The sequence below is a fragment of the Podarcis melisellensis genome (genome assembly GCF_964234715.1).
Source record: "Podarcis melisellensis genome assembly, chromosome: 10".
Classification (NCBI taxonomy): domain Eukaryota; kingdom Metazoa; phylum Chordata; class Lepidosauria; order Squamata; family Lacertidae; genus Podarcis; species Podarcis melisellensis.
This window is the reverse complement of record NC_138542.1, coordinates 5551878-5569943: the sequence shown is the minus strand read 5'-3', so window position 1 is coordinate 5569943 and position 18066 is coordinate 5551878. Positions and strand designations below refer to the sequence as shown.

Here is an 18066-nt window from a genome sequence, read left to right as displayed (position 1 = left end):
TTGCTGCCTCTTCTTCTCTACCTGACTTTAAAAAGCACAACATCTATGTTTTTCATAATCTCCCCTGTGTGTTGGCATGTGTAGCTCAAGATTCTTGGGTCAAAAAGCAGAAATCTCAGCCTACTAAGTGCTAAAGAAACACTAATGCCTTCTTGCCCTTTGTATGACTGTCATATGGTATCTAAGCATCCTTTAGGGTCTGGCGGGTCTTAAGCCTCACTTTTCCATTGGCTGAAGTCCCAACATAAATCACCTGCCTCTGAGCAATCTTCAGTCCCACATAGTCTCTCCCACCCCCACCCCATATCTTGGTTACAGCTCATGGTGCCACCTTGAGAGAGGAAAGTTGGGATATAAAAGTAATACTAAATAAGGAAATGACACTGAATACAAGTGGCACATGCCAAGGAACAATTGGGGGTGCACTCTGACTCCCCAATTATTCCTCTGCAGCTGTGTCTCTCTCTGCCCCATCAGGGTAAAATTAGAACCACTGCTAAGACTAATGAGGTCCATGGACCGGTGAGTTCCCACCAATGATCGAAGATCAATCGTTTCTGACATCCTGAAATGAGTCTGAGTTGGCTTAAGCACATCACCTATTTTTCCAGATTTCTCCATTTCAAATAGTCTGGTGCTTGGGATTTTTGGGTGAATCTACATTCAGAAAGCAATGAAATCTGTCAGATGGCAAAGGTGGTTGCTCACAAGTCACCAGGCAGGACTCCGACCTGTCTTTTACAGGTTTTATTTAGGTGCAAAACTATTTACAGTGCAGAGCCCCAAAGTTCATGTCTGCCTCAATCGCTAGCAAAATCTGGGAGTGCTTGTTTCCGGGACCTCTCCCAGCATAAAAGTCTCATTACGCCCAGCCTTTTCCTTCCCTCTTTGCGCTTTAGACTTCTATGCAGGGTGGGCGATGGAAGGGGCGTGCTTCCCTCCTGGCCAACTTTGCCATGAGCGGTGTTGAGGCTCCTACCAGCATCCTCTGGTCCTTTCACCTCTTCCCCACTGGAGGTGGTGTTTTCCTCCTCACCAGAAGGAAGAACTGCTTCGCAAGACTTTCTGAGGCTCCCTGTAACACAACTGCCCCTCTGTTTCCTGCCCCTGTTCTGATGGCAGTTCCCTGACAAAATCTATTCTTTTAATCACTCTTGTTTTTACAGATCAGAAATGAATGGCATTCATACAGGTCTGCTTGTACAACAAGATCCCAACTTTGGCACTTTTTCCTCTTCTCAATATCATTATTTTGCATGTCAGCCCTAAAATTACAAGGTTCTCTATTATCAGTGATTTGAAAGTCCTTTGTAAAGATGTGTTTATCCTTTAGTTAATCTTGACATTATTGCAATAATGTGCCTGTTCTTCTACCACATGAAAAGTAAAACAAGGAGGACCAGCTAGATAACTGGATTTTTCAGTTGCAGATTGCTACCTTTCCCCCTCATCCAGATTGCACATTACCTGTTCTTAAATTTGCAGAAAGTGAATGCTGCCTTTTCACACTAATTCTCTGTATTCCTGTGTCTCACAGCAGTTTATAGCTCTAGCCTTCTCTTTCTCTCTTTCTCTGTGTATTGTAAAACTCATTATTAATGAGTTTGTTCCTCATTATGGGTGTTTGCACTATTGGATATCATTAACACATGTTACTCCCATCTTTGCCCTTCACTCTGTTAGAAGATTCTAATAGTAACAGTCAGTTAAATTTAAGCTAAATAACCCACTGAACTAATATTACACTCACCCACTCATCAGCAACAAGAAGCAAATGAAGCTTTGGACTCAGTTTGGCTTTGCTTTAGTCTTAATGATTTGTGCTTATATGTGATTTGCTTTTTAAAAAATAAATCACTGTTGAGTGTGGTGCATCATAGTGTAATAAACCATTTTTGATAGTTAATGAGATACATTTCTATTTTAAAAAATAAAAATAAAAATTGAGATATGCTTTTAAAAACATTGTAGCTGTACCATTTCATGGCACAGCTGTAGCATCTACAAACCCACCGCCACATAGGTAAAGGTAAAGGGACCCCCTTTCCCAGTAGTGATGTATGGAAGTGAGAGCTGGACCATAAAGAAGGCTGATCGCCGAAGAATTGATGCTTTTGAATTATGGTGCTGGAGGAGACTCTTGAGAGTCCCATGGACTGCAAGAAGATCAAACCTCTCCATACTGAAGGAAATCAACCCTGAGTGCTCACTGGAAGGACAGATTGTGAAGCTGAGGCTCCAATACTTTGGCCACCTCATGAGAAGAGAAGACTCCCTGGAAAAGACCCTGATGTTGGGAAAGATGGAGGGCGCAAGGAGAAGGGGACGACAGAGGACGAGATGGTGGGACAGTGTTCGCGAAGCTACCAGCATGAGTTTGACCAAACTGCGGGAGGCAGTGGAAGACAGGAGTGCCTGGCGTGCTCTGGTCCATGGGGTCACGAAGAGTCGGACACGACTAAACGACTAAACAACAACAAAGGGACCCCTGACCATTAGGTCCAGTCATGACCGACTCTGGGGTTGCGGCGCTCATCTCGCTTTATTGGCCAAGGGAGCCGGCGTTCAGCTTCCGGGTCATGTGGCCAGCATGACAAAGCCGCTTCTGGCGAACCAGAGCAGCGCACTGAAATGCCGTTTACCTTCCTGCTGGAATGGTACCTATTGATCTACTTGCACTTTGATGTGCTTTCGAACTGCTAGGTTGGCAGGAGCAGGGACCGAGCAACGGGAGCTCACCCCGTCGCGGGGATTAGAACTGCCGACCTTCTGATCGGCAAGTCCTAGGCTCTGTGGTTTAACCCACAGCGCTACCCGCGTCCCAGATGCTTCAGCCACATCCCAGATGCTTCAGCCACATGACTGTGTGCCTTTTGTATGTTAGTAGCTTTGGGTGAATGGGTGGAAAATGGCTCCTTGGTGTGGCTGTAATACTTAAAAAGCAACTGAAATATCCCCTTCCCCCAGATATCCCCAAACCAGAATAAATCAGCTGCAAAGCAGTAACAGGATCCTTGTGACTCGATATCCCAAAGTTCCACACATTCAGCACATTTTAGAAGGAGAAATTACTGACCATTTTGCACTTTACCATACCTATTTCGTCGTGGCAGCCAAATGATTTGGCAAGTGATCTACAGATCAAGTCCAAAGAATGAAACAATGGCTCTCTAGTGTTCACTACAATGCATATGCAGCCGTCAGTGCCTTGGAATGGTTTTGGCTCTAGAAAACTGGGCTGGGGGCCGCACATGGGAAGCAGAGACGCAGCCAGCAGTATTATTACAATTATTATTACTACAATGTATGTACTGCCCTTTACCAAAAGATCCCAGGGCAGTGTACAACATTAAGAACACATTTTACAGAACGTAAAGATAAAAACATAAAACAAAGCATAATAAGTGTATTACCGAGTATAGTCCTAATGCTGTGTTACAGACAGACTCTCCATTTCCCCATCTCCTCTGTCAGAGCACAACATCTTCCTTCTAGAACAGCAATGCTCTAGAATAGTTACACTAAGGTTTCCCATAGTAATAGAAGTGGTGATATTTACCCATTTCTTGACTTATGTGTGGACAGTGATTAGATCACATCTAGCATAGCCCAGTGGTCGAGTACATGATGCCAGTCAGTCTACACGCATAACACTGAACTAGATGGACCAATTGTCTTACTTAATGCAATACAGTTTCCTATGTACTATTGTTCTAAAACACCAGCCAGAACCATCATACCCTCCAACATTTCTCCAATGAAAATAGGGACACCCCTTCCATAATGATAATTTTACTATTCATACCCCACACATCTTACTCAGTTGCCCCAGCCACTCTGGGCACCTTCCACCATATATAAAAATAATAATAAAACATTAAACATTTAAAAAAACCCTTCCCTACAAGAAGATCAAACCTATCCATTCTTAAGGAAATCAGCCCTGAGTGCTCACTGGAAGGACAGATCCTGAAGCTGAGGCTCCAATACTTTGGCCACCTCATGAGAAGAGAAGACTCCCTGGAAAAGACCCTGATGTTGGGAAAGATGGAGGGCACAGGGGGAGAAGGGGACGACAGAGGACGAGATGGTTGGATAGTGTTTTCGAAGCTACCAGCATGAGTTTGACCAAACTGCGGGAGGCAGTGGAAGACAGGAGTGCCTGGCGTGCTCTGGTCCATGGGGTCACAAAGAGTCAGACTAAACGACTAAACAACAACAACAACAACCAATACAGGATTGCCTTCAATCAGCTTCTGGGTCGGATAACTCCATACCTGCCAACCTTTCTCCGATGAAAATAGGGACAGCCTAAGGAAAAGCAGGACATTCTGGGATCAAATCAGACACCAGGATGGCTTCTCTAAATCAGGGACAACCCTGGAAAATAGGGACACTTGGAGGGTCTGCACTATACACCAGTGGTGCCTGGTACCTGTTGGACCGGTAAGGCAGAAGGCAGGGAGCCCAACAGGAGGTAGAGCCAGAGAGAATTACAGGTGGAGCCAGCTGAATTCAACTTTTGCCTCCATCCTTCTCCCTGCTGAGTTACATATGGGCAAAACTGAGATTATGGAAGATGATTCAAAATTGCAGTTGGTGGGGCAGGGCAGGGGCGGAGCTACCTGCCCTGGCACATGGTGTGGGGGCAGAGCTAGCCGCCCACACAGCAAGTGTCCTTAGCCACTCGCGCCCATGTGGCGAGCGTGGGGGGCACTGCTAGCCGTCTGTGTGGGGAGCATCCCTAGCCGCCTGCTGCCCGCGCAACAAGCGTCGGGGGGGGGGGCGCTAGCTGGCCACGGCAGCAGCATCACTAGTGGCCTGCCACCCGCAAGGTGAGTGTCTGGGGCACCGTCCATGCAGTGAGCACGGTGTGTGTGTGTGTGTGGCACGGCAATGTCACCCGCCCTGACAGCCGACACCCAGTGCGCCCCGCACTCGCCTTCCTCCGCCAGTGGGGCAGGTCCTATTTGTCCTAATGGACCAGCCTCCACAATAGCTCCCTAGGCTCCCCCTTTGCAGATCTTAGATTCTATAAGGTTTGGAAGAACAAAAAAGTTTTTATTTCATGCATGTTTGCTGCTGTCAAGCTTACAAACCTGCAGTTAGTGAATCAAACGTATCACACTTCTCTGAAGCTAGCCTGGAGTACTATTTTGACTTTGAAACCAAATTATTGTTTTAAAGGAAAGAAGCAAATGGCACGACACATTTGAAGCCTATGTCAGGTAATCCCTTGCTTTGAACATGTCTCAGTACAGTAAGTTGGATTTAGCATCCCTTTTGACTATTTTTGAATGCACTGTGCACTGTGTTTAGGCATAATTGGATTTTTTTTTTACCTGATACGTACTTAATCAAATTGAAATCAAAGAATAGCGCCTCACTTGTAAGCCTTCCAAAATATAAAAATGATGGGCCTCTTTTGAAGAAAGATCTGTCAGGTTCATATAGCATTTACTGGAAAGTACCACTTGATGCACGAAGGACGTGGGTGGCGCTGTGGGTTAAACCACAGAGCTAGGGCTTGCCGATCAGAAGGTCGGCAGTTCGAATCCCGCAAAGGGGTGAGCTCCCGTTGCTCGGTCCCGGCTCCTGCCAACCTAGCAGTTCGAAAGCACATCAAAGTGCAAGTAGATAAATAGGTACCACTCCGGTGGGAAGGTAAACGGCATTTTCGTGTGCTGCTCTGGTTCGCCAGAAGTGGCTTAGTCATGCTGGCCACATGACCTGGAAGCTGTACACTGGCTCCCTTGGCCAATAAAGCGAGATGAGCACTGCAACCCCAGAGTCAGCCACAACTGGAGCAAATGGTCAGGGGTCCCTTTACCTTTTTACCACTTCATGCAATTAATGAAAAAAAAATTTTTACATTGGTTGTCCGCTTTCTGTACTCAAGATGAATACCACAGGAAAAGAATGCACCATGTGTAACATGTTTCACAACACTTAATGTACTTTTAGATGTGATAATGAGGGAAGGATAAAAAAAATCTACATAACGAAGGAAGGAGCAATCCGAATATGAGGCATAAAATCTGCCAGCTAAAACTTTGAGGACTTTTCAAAAAAGATCATCTGGCATTGTCATTTCCCTTGAAGCACCCACGTTAGATTTGATACCAAGATTTTGAAATATATGTAAAATGTAGTTCATCTTTGCTATACATGTTGCTGTCTCCTTATAATGTTTATTTATTTATTTTTAAAAGGTGCCTGCATTTCTACATGACGAAAATAAATCACAAATCAAACCAATTCCCTAATGTGTATGCATGACAAACATTCAGCAAAATGGCAGAAGGGTAAATGGGTGATGAATATCTTTAAAGTGAACATTGTACCGTTTTGTCCTGCATTTGTCACATCTGCTTTGAATATGTGATGTGAAATACGTCCCAGAGCAGTTGCATATTGCAAAGTAAGTCACAGATAGGTTAACTGTGTGGAAGTACTTGTTGTACTTAACAAGCACCCAAAGTTGATATGAACTGTGCACAGAAATCCCCACCACTCTTTAATTGCCAACAAGACTAGAAGAGATCGACTCCATGCTTCCTTTGTCTACCTAAAAGCCTTTCCCCAACATCCCTGTCAAATTCTAGCAGTGGGACAGGAGACAGCAACAGTAGAACAGAAAGAGGGGAAGGCATTCATTTGATTTCTGCCCTGCCAACAATACTATGGCTCCTTCTGTGTCCTACGGCATATAGTACTGCTACGGGATCAAGAATTATTTTCATAAGAACACATTTCTCATTAGGATGCCCGAGCTGTTCCCATCACCTTGCCTCCTGTCTGACTCTCCCAGCTGGTTCTCTAGGTTGTTTGTTGCATTGCTGCGTGCTTCTTACTCTCTTCTCTCAAAAAAGAGACATGTTGCCTTTCTCCACTTCCCTAAAGCCCAGTCCTTTGGCTGAAGACATTATTACCAACATAGGAATAGCATCAGCGACAGCGCACCCATCTCATTGGAACGTCCCCCTTCACAACGCTATTTGTAAACACTGATGGAGGAATAAGGCAATGAGAGGTTAGCAGCAACCCAGTGGGGTCCAGTAAGGAGTGAGCGGAGTGGGGGGGATGCAGGTGGCGCTGTGGGTTAAACCACAGAGCCTAGGGCTTGCCGATCAGAAGGTTGGCGGTTCGAATCCCCGCGATGGGGTGAGCTCCCGTTGCTCAGTCCCTGCTCCTGCCAACCTAGCAGTTCGAAAGCACGTCAAAGTGCAAGTAGATAAATAGGTACCGCTCTGGTGGGAAGGTAAACGGCGTTTCCGTGCGCTGCTCTGGTTCGCCAGAAGCGGCTTAGTCATGCTGGCCACACAACCCGGAAGCTATACGCCGGCTCCCTCGGCCAATAAAGCAAGATGAGCGCCGCAACCCCAGAGTCGGCCACGACTGGACCTAATGATGGTCAGGGGTCCCTTTACCTTTACCTTAAGGAGTGGGGGTATTAAAAATTATACGCTATCCAGGACCCTCCCTGTCAGAAAACCCAGTGCTGCTGCTGTGAGAGACAGAGAGAGAGGAGTGGACTTTGAAATTATTGGACTATGTGGTGATGGCGAAACTGATGGCCAAAAAGTGGCCAAAAAGAAGAAGCGCTTGCAGACCAACATACTCTGTGTTTTCTTGGTCTACTTACTGCCTCCATTGGCTTCAGCTCCCTACACAGACAACAACGTCTTGCACTATCTTAGCAGCACACTCGTAGCCAGCCTAAAGGTTTCCCCCCCCAAAAAAAGTTGGGGGGAAGCTAATGCTTTACATGAATTGATTAAGGCTATATTAATGATACTACTGATAATAATGAAAATTATTATCTGCAGAGCCCCTGGGGCAGTGGTAGGCCAGGTCAGAGGGGAACTATTTCTGGGGTTGCCAGAGCACAGCATTCACCTCCTATCTTTCCTTCTATTTTTCGCCTCTTTGTTTGCATCTATCCATCCACCTATCCACTGGCTGCCTTCCTTGACCCCTCCGCTTTTCCTCCTCAGCTTCCTTTTGCTCCACTCCTTGTTCCTTCTACGCTGCACCTTATAATACGTTTTATGATTTCCATGTTCTTTTTCTCTCCATCCTACATTCTCCCTATTTCCACCCTTCTCCTTCATCTCTTATTTGCCCCACTGCTTTCCTGGTGCTGTCCTTCCCCTTTGCTTACACTCTCTCTCTCACCTCCTCCAACCAACAAAATTGTAACTGTGCTTACTCTCCTCTCCCACTTCACCAATAAGTACAACGGTACCTCGGGTTACAAACACCTCAGGTTACAAATGCTTTGGTTTACAAACTCCGCTTACCCGGAAGTAGTACCTCGGGTTGAGAATTTTGCCCCAGGATGAGAATAGAAATTGATGCTGGCGGCAGCAAGAGGCCCCATTAGCGAAAGCGCGCCTCAGGTTAAGAACGGTTTCGTGTTAAGAACGGACCTCCGGAACGAATTAAGTTCGTAACCCGAGGTACCACTGTATGTGTATTTACATAACTTCTAATTTATCCTTCAAAGGCAAACCCACACCACGACTGTCTTATTACTGATTGTTGTAAGCAACTCCGTAAATGGTTCTTTTCTGAACAGAGGGGCAAAGGATTAAGTTGTGTGAACAGGTCAGCAGAATATAACCCAGGGTGTATAGGATTATAGCCATTCTGGCCATAAAGGATTCCCCATGCATTTCAAAAGAAGCCTCCAGAATTCTCTTTTCTTCCCAGCAAGTTTTTCAAGCCACCACCCCTCCCCAGATTGGGAAAATGAGGCCTTTTCAAGAGGCCTTTCCTCCTCCTCTTCTTCTTCAACGCACTTTAGCAAAGGAGTAAATATGTGCAGCTGAGTTGTCCCGACCAAAGGAAATCTGTGGGCCCTATCTTGTGTCTTGTGATTTAATTTTTTAAAAATGAAAACGATTCCCTAGCCTGCACACACACAGACTCCTACAAGCTAGCTAGGGAAATGTGCAGGTACGCATGAGATATGCAGACATCTAAGATGCATGCTTGTCTTTGGCTTAGCTAGTGTGCCTGGAGGTTTGCTTGGCCTCTGGGAGAGAAGAAAAGGCATGACCTTTTTGACAAAGACTTTCCTATTGATTTAAATATTGTTTGTAAAACATTTAAGGAGGGGAGAGAGTTTTTTGAGGGCAGCACCCCTAGCTATGGGCCTAATTAGCTGGTCCCTTGGAGTTGTCCAGGTTCCTGCCCCTGTCCTCTATCTCCTTTGAACTGCACTTCAGCACAGTCTGCCTCCTCTGGTAGTATAATTTTCTTATGGAACGAGACACATGGCAACTTGGTGTGGAATCTTGATGGAACCAAATACAGCAAAATAACCTGATCTTCGTGTTAATAATCTAGCCAGAAAACCACCTGGAAGCAGCACCCAAGATTAAGGCAACATTAAAGGCTTGTAGCTTTACCATGTCTTTAATATCACATATTAATGGATGTTCGTGTTCCTGCTAGGTTCCTCCAGGACTGAAGAGCTGTCTACACCACATTGCCATGGCAACACATGGATGCATATTCATTTAATCTGAGACTGCAACTGTTCCTTAAGCAGCTATTCAGCTCAGAATTGAACACCTCTCAGTTAAAAAAATGAAAGGGGTGGAGAGGCCAAAATCACTGAAAAAATAGTAGCAAAAAGCTAGGCCATCCTCAGAAGCTCAGGAAAGGTGTATCAGATAGTGAGCCCTTTTGTAAAAACGGAGAAGGCATACTAGTCTTTTAAAAATTCTAAATAGATGACTCCTCTGAGACTGCCACAGTCTCTAGAGAGATCTGCATTTCTGTTCATGCAGTTATTGTTCTATGATGAGCACATCACTTGCATGCTCCCTGCCTTACTGATGGCCACTGCTTGTATGTGATGATGATAATGCTTTCCTTCCACCAGATAATGCTGATACAGAATGCAAAGTCCACCTAGGCTGCCTCAGGACAATCACCCTAGCAACACCTGAATCTATCCTGCATGGTCGGATTTCATTACTGATACGCAACACTATTTTTGTGATTGCACTCATCAGTATGGAGTATAGTCACCTCTTCCTCCACTTTTTTTTGCTGCTATTGGCAGCTGTTGTGCGTTGGCACCCACAGCGCCTTTATCAAGATAGGAGTACTGGCGCTTCATTTTTTTTACTTGACTTTTAAAAGCATTAGTAGCAGGTCTAGTAGAACTATTTCACCACCGAAGGTAAATAAGCAGTGTGTCTTCTGTCCTTTGCAGCTGTTTCTTAACGTACTGATGTTCTTTCTTACTCGCAATAGCAAGCGCTTCATCGTCATCAGGTGACAGAGGCAAGAAGACCCCTAGCCTTGCAAGGTACTCTGGAACTGAAGCGGGGGCAGAATCAGTTCCAAAATTGGCCTTTGCCCAGAAGCAAAGTCCAACTATGGAGAAAGTCCCTGCCCATCTAGTTGGTGTTGGGTTGTTAAGGTGGGCTGAGCAGTTTGGCTGCCTAGCACCAAAGCAAGCCCCAGCTTATTTTTCCAGCGTTAGTGCTGGCTCATCACCAGAGGAGTAGGAGGAAGGGATTTTGACTGACCTTGGTGATGACAAAGGGGTAGACAACCACACATTTTGGCTTGGCTACCATGGTCAGCCAAAAGTGATAAATCACTTCTTATTCATATAAAGCTTTCCCTAGTAGTATGAGTATGTGTGCAGTATATGAGCAATTAAGAAAATGCACATTAGCATAGCGGCTGCCTGTATGATGCAAACATCAGGTATTGAGTAGCCATATGTCTCATCATACAATCATCAAACTCCATATGCCTTTCTTTGCTTCTGAATTTACACCTTTAAAGAAAACATAATATGGTAAGTGGCCCTGTGACTATTTCCTCATACTTTCTTTTCATTTCAAACTTACAAAGATTCTGCTTTGTGTGTGTGTGAATTTTTCTGACTGCATTTGCTTGAGGAATGCACACAGCAGTCTCACAGCTTTCCTGGTGAAATAGATATGCATTCTCATGGAAAACCCAAGGCATGCATTGTGCCTGGAGGTGCTCTACTATGTATATGGAGCTCCACACAAACAAGGCCTGCTTTCTTCTCTTCAGTACTCTGCCCATCTCATGGTGAGGAGTGTATGAATCATTTTCTGATAAGGAAGAGAATCCCTTCTTTCATGGTTCTCCATTAGTTCACTGGATTTCTGCAGACCTTTGGACTGTAGCAACAGATTTTAATAAGAACCAAAAATGGAGCAAGGAAGTAAACGAAATAACAATGAAACACAGGATGCCTGCACAGCAAATGGGCAGAAAGACATATGTTCCTGCAGCAGCTGCTGCCAATATTTTTCTCTGCTTCGCCTCCAAAGGTTGTATGGAGTGGGGGGGCTGTGCACCATCCAGGCTTTCAGATGAGTCATTACTGCTCAGAACAATGAAGCATGAAAACCATTGCTCCTCTCAAATTATAATCCTTTGTGAGAGCAATGCTCCAAAGCTGCTCTTTTAATCTAGATTTCCTATCTCAAATTGAAAACCTTCAGTGAACCCTTCCTTTAGGTGGTTTTAAAAAATGACAGGTCTCCTTGCTCTTTTAAGACTAGTCTGGAAATCAGATATACTCTTCTCATTCTTTCACTGGTGAAATCAAATTCATACCACCAAAATAGGATTTTTTTTCTCGGGGAACATAACACAAACCTCTTATAACAAATGCCCAAAGGTTATAAGACTAGTTCTTGAATGAAAGGCAAGCCTGTGAGCAGAAGAAATGTCATTTCCAACCCAAATTAAGATAATGTTTTTTCTTTCCACTTTTTTCAGTCATGGTAGGTTAACTAATACAAAAGCCATTAAACCTAACACAAATTGGTGAGGGGGGGAATGTCCACAAAGCTGTGGTTCTTCTAACAGAGCAGCATTCTTAATTTCTCCTCAAAAATGTTGTTTTTCCACATACAGGCTAACATTCTCAATAGACAAGGTCCATTTGTAAAAGGAGGGTAAAGGAAAGAGACCCCTGACCATTGGGTCCAGTCATGACCGACTCTGGGGTTGCGGCACTCATCTCACTTTATTGGCCGAGGGAGCCGGCGTACATCTTCCAGGTCATGTGGCCAGCATGACTAAGCCGCTTCTGGCGAACCAGAGCAGTGTACGGAAATGCTGTTTACCTTCCCGCCAGAGCAGTACCTATTTATCTACTTGCACTTTCGAACTGCTAGGTTGGCAGGAGCAGGGACTGAGCAATGGGGTGACACCCCGTCGCACGGATTCAAACCACCGACCTTCTGATCGGCAAACCCTAGGCTCTATGGTTTAACCCACAGTGCCACCCGCGGAGGGTAGCATCTTTTAAATAATAGCCTTGGCTTCACCAAAAGTAGCCATAACTCAGTAACAAAAATCTATTATCATGGGTATTATCTACTATGGAAAACATGAAGCAATAAGGAATATTAAAGAAAACAAACACAGAGAAGGATCCAAAGGGCTGCACATGATGTTCACCTGATGTATCAAATCTTTTCAATCATGTCATAGCCTCTTGGATCTGGAAGATAATGGAATCATTCACAGCAGCAGCATTCAATAACAGTACTAAATATTGCAGTTGGAAATAAAATTTGGTAACCACCTACTGATATATGCTTTCCAAGTATAACCTGTAGCCACAGTGACTAGGGGATATAAGCCCATCTCCACAATGTCTGGATAACTGTTTTAAGTGGTACAATTTTAATTGGGAACACTGGCACACATAAAGGAGCAGAAATCGCTATTATAATGCATTTTAACAAGAAGGAAGGAAGGATTAAAAGGTAGGTTTTATGTGATAATGAACTGTCACTGAACAATTTCACAGATGACTAAAATAGAATAGTCTTTAGAAACTGTTTTATTTTTATGGACAAATAAGGAGATAGTCACATTTTTGCTATTGCGATTTTTAAAATATATTTTAGACCTCACACCTTTTCCTCCTCCAAAAAACCATATACATTGCATATATCACACTTCATATTAAGGAAGTGACCTCTTCTACTGCCCTTGTTAAGAGTCCTGAAGCAAAGTCCTCACACTTTTAATTTGAGCAAAACTGATATCGTCCAAATGATAACATACTGGGAGCAAAAGACTAGACACTGTTGATTTTCAAAGAAGTTGTAGGGTCAAAAAAACAAAACAGTGGCATGATCAAACAGCTTTTTGGTCACATTCTTTCTTTCCACATTGCTGCTGGACAGAGTTTAGTGGGATTTGGTGTTTAGTGGGAGAGCCAAAAGCAAGGGAATCTCAGCATATATTTCTGATGTGTACAGAATCACAGAATTGTAAGTTGGAAGCTATCCCTGGGTAGGCTTGAACCACCAACCTTCTGGTTAACAGCCAGCCACTCTGACCTACTGTGCTACCTGAGATGCCAGAAATTTCAAGGTGGGGAGTTGGGACCATTGGAGCTACCCACCTTCTCCTAGAGCAGGTGGCTTCTTTTTCTGATACTAGGCTAAGGCTGGGCCAGCTTCAGTCCCTCACTCTCAACTTTTAATGTTGAGCCAAGGATTCCAATCTGATGATCGAAAATGAACACTGGTGGGTAATTATTAAGTGATGATAATTATTATTATTATTATTATTATTATTTATACCCCGCCCATCTGGCTGGGCTTCCCCAGCCACTCTGGGCGGCTTCCAAAAATATATATTAAAATACTGTAAGACATCAATGGATGGATACATTTTCCTATGAAAGCCTTTAGTTTTCTCTTGACGCTAATGAAATATTTCTGGTTTTACAGACTGAATAGCGATGGACAATTCATTTCATTTTGCATTAATATGCACTTACACACACAAGCAGACATGTGCATTTATATTGGTGTTTTCAGCAAGTATTTGAATGTACATTCTCTCTCAAACTACTATTTAAAGGTGTATTTTTTTTTACTTGCAGAGACTGATATCCACAAACAAGGTAAGTGCCTTGTCTATCACAAAGAAAACAATGTGGACGTAGGTTTATGTACTCTGAACTGATTCGTGATCTTGCAATTGCTCTTGAGCATCTGAAGCTCTGACTGCTAAAATTAAGATTTCTGTGTCAATGTGCAATCATTTGAATATCACACGGTGTTTTTTTATAATCAGTATGTGATCACAGCTGTTTATAATAAAGTCTTGAAATAAAACAACACTGCAGTTCAGATGTAAATGGAAATTTGCACATGTGGACTTTGGGCAAAAGAGGATTCCAACTCTGAGTCATATTCACAAGGTTCAGATCATGGGTTGTCTTTGTTAACACCTCATGTTCAGGCATTGCTCTACCTATTTTACCAAAATAATCTAGCTCAAATATCCTTCATGGTTTATGTTGTCTTCAAGTATCATTACAGATGTGTCTTCCGATATGCAGGAACACACTTTCCTCATTTCCACAGTGACCGCAAGAAGCCAACCTCCATCCAAGCAGCACTTTCCATCTTCTGCTTCTCTCTCATTCTTCCCCCCACCTCTCATTAAGCACTTTCTAGAAGGTATGGTTGCACCGATAGATGACATTTCGCTAACAAGTAATAAATTGTTTCTTTCTAGCAGCAACAGAGTCATCAGAATTTTTTTTTTAATTAGGTCAATTAAACTTATCAATAGTCATCCCTCACCCTTGTCAAGGACACCTAGAAGAAGCAGCAAATCTATTTCCTCACTTCAGTTTTAAAGGGAACGAACTGAATGAGCAATTCTAAATGTATTAGGCAGTAACATCCACAGTTGGGAAGCGTAATTACTAAATGCCCTCACTCCTTACAGCTCAAGGTTATAACCAGGATTAACCACCGGGACTGCTGAATCTGCAGAACTGAATAGTAAAGCTTCCTAAATGAACACCAGCCCCCAAGCCTCTGAAACCAGTGGGGTAGCCTGGTTTTGTTTTTTTGTTTTGGGATGTGTGTTCTGTGCGTGTGTATTAATTTGCAAGTGAGTAATGACATAGTACAATAAATGTCTGCTGGGAATAATGTCTCACATTCTGAGAGTTTAAGAAACTCAACCAGATAAAAAAGGGGAATCAACATAAATTATTTCTCTCATATACAGTGGTACCTTGGGTTAAGTACTTAATTTGTTCTGGAGGTCCGTTCTTAACCTGAAACTGTTCTTAACCTGAAGCACCACTTTAGCTAATGGGGCCTCCTGCTGCCGCTGCACCGCCGGAGCACAATTTCTGTTCTTATCCCGAAGCAAAGCTCTTCACCTGAAGCACTATTTCTGGGTTAGTGGAGTCTGTAACCTGAAGCGTATGTAACCTGAAGCGTATGTAACCCGAGGTACCACTGTATATGGATAGATATAGAACTTTATATACTGTGTGTGAGAAAGAGTGGAAATGACTCAGTGCTATGTTAATTCATTAAAGAGCTGGGGGAGTGGAGAAGAAATGATGAAGTATTGTATTGGTACCAATGGACACCCCATCCCAAGTGCACAGTTGTAATGACCTCACTGCTTGCATCTCCCTCTAATCCCAGTCCATAGCACCTCTCAAAGGGAAAGAACAAAGGATGCCATGATAGCCACTTGTGCCTTCCTTACTACTCTCAGTGCTTGATCATCTCGCACTTGTGCAGCATGGGCCTCAGTAGGTGCCCCCAAATGTGCTCCATATATGATTGTCATTGCAGTCAAAAAGAAGGGGTGCAAGTGCAGTCATGGATGAGCCACTCCTAAAATTTGTTGCCAGTGAACCATCTACATGGGCTTCTAATTTTTGAGAAAGGAAACCTCCACACGTTGTTGCAGGGACTCAGTTTTCCTTGGTAAGGGAACATCACGTTGCCATTTTCGAGTGCAATTCAATCTCTACCAGCAAATTCAGGTTGCACTATTCAAGCTGACTTGGGAATTTTTGCAATAAGGAAAGTATAGTGGTACCTTGGTTTAAGAACAGCTTAGTTTATTAACAACTCGGATTAAGAATGCTGCAAACCCGGTAGTTTTGGTTTGTCAACTTTGCCTTGGAATAAGAAAATGTTTCGCTTCCTGTTGAGTGTGTTCCATTTGTAAATTGAGTCCCCACTGCTATGGGAAAGCACACCTTGGTTTAAGAACACCTTGGTTTAAGAACAGATTTCCGAAACAGATTAAATTTGTAAACCAAGGTACCACTGTAATTGGGAAATGCAATGGAAAGTGTGGAATAACACTCACTTTAACAAACCATGATCTAGCCTCTCTGTAAACAAATATGAATGAATGCTCAGTAAAAAGCCAACATCACCTAATATTCCTGTGAAGAAATCAGGATGACTACTCATTAAATAGGTTGTCTGGAAGTGAAGCAGAAGAGCATAACAAACTAAGATGATCAAGCCAATGAACTACCAGATGCCTGTGGGAAGCCTGCGAGGTGGACATGTGCGCAACAGCACCTGAAATTTCCAGCAACTGGCATTCAGAGGAATGCTGCCTTGACAAGTAAAGAGATCCCTGTCAAATTAGGCAGAAGCAATTCCTGCAAGCTTCTGGGGAAAAGGTGGGAGAAGCAGAGCTGTGCAGCTCCCCAAAAGTCTGTCTGTCTGTCTCTCTCTCACACACACACACGGCTTCTGCCAACCTAGCAGTTCAAAAACACATCAAAGTGCAAGTAGATAAATAGGAACCGCGGTGGCAGGAAGGTAAATGCTGTTGCCATGCACTCTGGCTTCAGTCATGGTGTCCCGTTGCACCAGAAGCAGTTTAGTCATGCTGGCCACATGACCTGGAAAGATTTCTGTGGACCATCGCCAGCTCCCTCAGCCTGAAGCGAGATGAGCGCCGCACCCCATATTCGCCTATGACTGGACTTAAGGGTCCAGGGATCCTTTACCTTTTCTTTTTTTTTACTTGCCAGCATACAACTATGAGTAATTCCAAACAATGCCTGATTGTCAGGCATATTGATTCTGACAACAAACACTTTGTATAACTGAAGAGCAAGAATGCTCTTTAGCAAATGCGCATTAGCTGATAAAAATACAATGAGTTACATTAGAATCAACCAAATGGTCCTTCTAGCCTAGCATTTCAAGCAATAGTGCTACATCAGATCCTTAGGCCTTAGGCTGAATTTCTGCACAATGAAAAATATTTCCTGCAATTGTCTTTATTTAGCCACTTAGTAGCGCCAACATTTTTCGGTTGCAAATTATACATGTCACAAGAGACCAATTTTTTACTCTGGATTTATAACATGACGTCATCTAATCTGATTCTAAATCAAGCTGCATAACTGCAAAATAGCATGTTGTTTTCATAGCAAGACATTACAAGACTAGAGATTTTAGAAAATGTGGCATTATTTACGATATCTTATATTCACGGAGAACTTCCCATTTTAAACCTTTTTTATGTAAAAACATGTAAAAGCTATTCAGTTCCAGTTAAATACAAAGTTGAGGGTTGAAGTCAAGCAGCTGGATCTCCTACAACCAGATTTCCTCCTCACCAGTCATCACATCTAAGGTCTTCTGACAAATCCATAGAAACACAACAGCCCTATTGTGGTCTTCATGCTAAGATTTTTTGAAGATTAAGGTTTCAATCCTATAACCAGTTACCTAGGAGAAAACTTTAATTAATCCAATGGAACTTTGTTCTGAATACACATATTTGGATTTTTGCTGTAAGTTTCCTAGCACCAGTGCTTTAAAGGAGTGCTGAACTACTAACAATATGGTCCCATCATCTGCTTGTTTTAATTAACTGATGGCTAGCTGCGTGCCATGATTAAAATTATGTCTACTGTATTGCCATGCTCCAAACATATTTGTTCTGCAAGAGAAAGCAGCCTTTGTTTCCTATTGCATAATGAGTCATTATGTTGGCCTGTCATTGTTCTGACCCACCAACATTTATGCATTCAGCTGGAAGACTTATCAGAGGGGTAGGATGCACGCAACAAGGTTTTTGAGGGCCACTCTGCTCTTTCTCACAAAGTAAACCTGTCTGTGAAGCAAGACACTACTGAAAAGGCTTTTACCTCTTTACTGTCCCAAGGACAGTCACAAGAAAGACTTTAAAATTCATTCAATATTAGGGAAGCAAGCAGTAGACGGTTTA

At 43.3% G+C, this 18066-nt stretch overlaps 2 protein-coding genes across 18 annotated transcripts in view; both read right to left on the bottom strand.

Moving 5' to 3' along the window:
* MAGI2 (membrane associated guanylate kinase, WW and PDZ domain containing 2) overlaps nucleotides 1-18066 on the bottom strand; it is a 598965-nt gene that overhangs the window by 342136 nt on the left and 238763 nt on the right. The gene's annotated exons all lie outside the window — the stretch shown is intronic.
* The window catches only part of LOC309379024 (guanine nucleotide-binding protein G(t) subunit alpha-3), a 657481-nt gene continuing 646494 nt past the window's right edge, over nucleotides 7080-18066 (bottom strand). Inside the window, exon 9 of the transcript XR_014172311.1 lies at nucleotides 7080-7404. The gene's annotated coding sequence lies outside the window, so the exon portion shown is untranslated. The remainder of the gene's footprint in view (nucleotides 7405-18066) is intronic.